We start from the raw sequence: 2966 nt of genomic DNA, 5'->3' as shown, positions 1-2966 counted from the left end.
ATTAATTTAACCTTGAATCTGTATTGTATATTCAGTCTTGGGTACAATGGGATATGATTAAACTCCTAATTTCGTCCAAAACTCTAACTTAATTCTTTTCTATATATATGTGAAACCTTTTTCAGCTAACTTTTATCAAATTATCAGTTTTCTTGTTATTACATTTGTCATAACCTAATTTTTTACTCTTTTATTTTAATTATTATTATTATTATTTTATTTACCGAAAAATGATATTAAAAAATAAAAAAATGATGACGAAAAAACAAATAAAAAATGAAATAAATAAAGAATGAATTAAAATTTGGGTTAAGGGCAACATGTTTAGAAGTTTAGAGATTAATTAAACTCTTGACTAGTTTAATTAATCAAATCAAGGGTTTAATTGGAGAATTGACAACTTTTTAGACTTAATTGAACTTGAAATTAATTTAATTAATGGAATCAAGGACTTAATTGAAGAAATATCAAAGTTTGGGGTTTAATTGGGGTCCAAATTGAAAAAATTAAAATCCAAGGACTAGCTTGAAAATGGCGCGGAAATGCAAGGATCCAATTACATTTTAACCAGGGGCTTGATTGCAAAATTACAAGAATTCCGAGGACCAAATTGAAAGCAGCCTTTGGAATTGGAAAACGGAGTCGTTTTGGGAGGCGACTGTTCGCTCGTCTTCTTCCTCTGCAACGGCTCCGCCATTAAAGGCAGAGACGTTTCGCCATTGAATGGAGCGCCCCACGCCATTACTGCCAGCCGTTACAGCGCTGATCGACCTCCAGCCCTATAAAGATCCTGGTAAAGGCAACCTGGCGGAGGATTAAAAAAAAAAGGAGAGAGAGGAACGAAACAGAGAGCACGAACCAAACAGAAAAAAAACACAGAAGAGAGAAGGAAAAGTAAAGGGGCAACACAGAGAGGAGTATTGGCTTTGCCATTGCTTTCGTCCCTGCAGACAGAGAAAGACCCAGAATCAAAACAAATTCACAGCAGGCCGGCCTCTTCATCATCTTCTCGGCTTCAAAAGCTGCTGAGAAAACAAAAGGAAAACGGAGACAAGTGAGCACAGAAGGAAGATAAAGGGAAGCAGTAGGCGAGAATCCATCAGCGCTACAAGCATCTTCAGTCTCCAGAAGCAGGTACGCCCGTTTCTTCATTTTGCATTCTTTAAATTTGCAAGAGCACTGGGCGAAGGTAATTAAGGTAATTTAATTACCTTCGCCCAGTGCCATGCACACGTGAACAAGTTCACGCGTGCTTTGCCCAGCCCGGGCCACTGGCTTGGGCCAGCGGCCGGGCTGGCTGGGTCATCCAGCCCACATGGGCTGAGCTGCACCCAGCCTCAAAAAAATACAAAAATAAAAAACAATAAAAAAATAAAAATAGAAATTGTGCATGTCTTAGAAAACAAAAAAAAAAAAATGTATTTTACCAATTTATTTACTGATGTCAGAATCAGGAATAAAAACATATATATTGATTTTTTTTTAGCTATGAATTTTTACTAATGCCAGAATTGAAATTATTCGTAGTTGAGTAATTACCAACGCCAGAATTGAAAGTATTTGTAATTAAATATTCACAGACGCCAGAGTCAGGAATATTATCAGTGAATTGTCATAACACAAATAAACAAAAAATTTAGCAATTTAAGACAAGATTAACAATGCAGCTTACCTTAAGTAAGGTGCGTTAGGGGTGTTAATACCTTCCCTAGCCACAACCAGTGTCATATCATAGAATCTCTGTTGATCAGTCAGGGTTCTTAGTGACCATAATACTAGGTGACGACTCTTTAAACAAGACCTTTTTCCTAAAAAAATAAGATGCCAGATATCTGTTTTTTTTTCATAATCAAGATTATTTTTAAGACCGTCGCGATATCGAATATGATAACTTTTAATTTTTTACTTTTACGAGTAAAAAAAAATAATAGATTTGGAGGAACAACCCAAAATGGGTTATGACATATAGTTCCAATGAAAAGTAAGGTTTTTGGTTTGTTTTCTAATTGTCTTTACGTGGAGAAATATGAATGATGGAAATGAATGTACGTGCAGTGACTTTATAGATGAATGGGTCAAAATTGGCTAAGGTCACAGCTGAGTTTGTGCATCTGTCACCTGAAAAGCAGAACCAGATTTGTGAAAAGGTTATTACTTTTTATTTTATAATGGATAGCTGAAATGAAGATGGTGATGTTAATTTGTTTAGGCAAAATTGTCATGCAGGAGGCTGTGAATTTGTCACTGATAAACATACAGACATACCCATATGTTCAAGAAAGGTTATATAGCAATGAAAACTCCAGCTCTGAGGGGTAGTTATTATGATTTTGTCGACGGCTGTTTCAAGCTCCGGGAGGTCAAGCCTCATATAGCATCACCTATCATACTGTGAACCGAGATTCAAGATCCTCGCTCAACCACATGAAATCACAATGTATGCTGTTTCCATGTCTCTTTAATTTTCTCTTAGCATGTGATGCTGGTTAACGTGTATTCAATAATGAGAGTTTGTGCTGTGCATGTGTCATTATGAACAATGATTATAGAGTGAAAAAAGTAGGGGAGCTCCTTGCCTGAATGGTTTGTTTTATCTGTTCATTTTCGTTATAGTCAAATCAGTTCTTGATCTTGTTATCAGGGAATAAAAGGACTTCAAGTGACCCCCCCCCCATTGGCGGAAGGCCCTCTCTATATAGTGCATTCAAGTTGGATGGCCTAAACATGAAAACAACATGATGAATGGCAGATACAGTGGAGCTGGCAAGCATGAAAATAGATAGATGATTGAAAATGATCTGCCAATTCTATCGAACAGATTGTTCTTTATCTGCATGCAGGTTGTTTTGTCTGAAAGATGAAAGCAGTGAGGAGATAAATAGGAAAAACAAGAATTTTAAACTTACTGGAGCACTTCCAGCCTACCTAGCTAATTGCTAGATAACCAAGCGCGAGCCCTTAACAGT

General features: G+C 36.6%; 1 long non-coding RNA gene across 1 annotated transcript; it reads left to right on the top strand.

Annotated features, from left to right (window-relative positions):
• The first annotated feature begins 1985 nt into the window (after positions 1–1985).
• Positions 1986–2581, top strand: LOC127904130 (uncharacterized). Its single transcript, XR_008057018.1, has 2 exons — positions 1986–2147; positions 2227–2581. It is a non-coding gene; the product is annotated as an uncharacterized LOC127904130 (long non-coding RNA).
• The last annotated feature ends 385 nt before the right edge of the window (positions 2582–2966 follow it).

The sequence above is a fragment of the Populus trichocarpa genome, chromosome 12 (assembly GCF_000002775.5).
Source record: "Populus trichocarpa isolate Nisqually-1 chromosome 12, P.trichocarpa_v4.1, whole genome shotgun sequence".
NCBI classification, from domain to species: domain Eukaryota; kingdom Viridiplantae; phylum Streptophyta; class Magnoliopsida; order Malpighiales; family Salicaceae; genus Populus; species Populus trichocarpa.
Note: the sequence above shows the minus strand (reverse complement) of the source record. Positions and strands in the feature narration are given on the sequence as shown.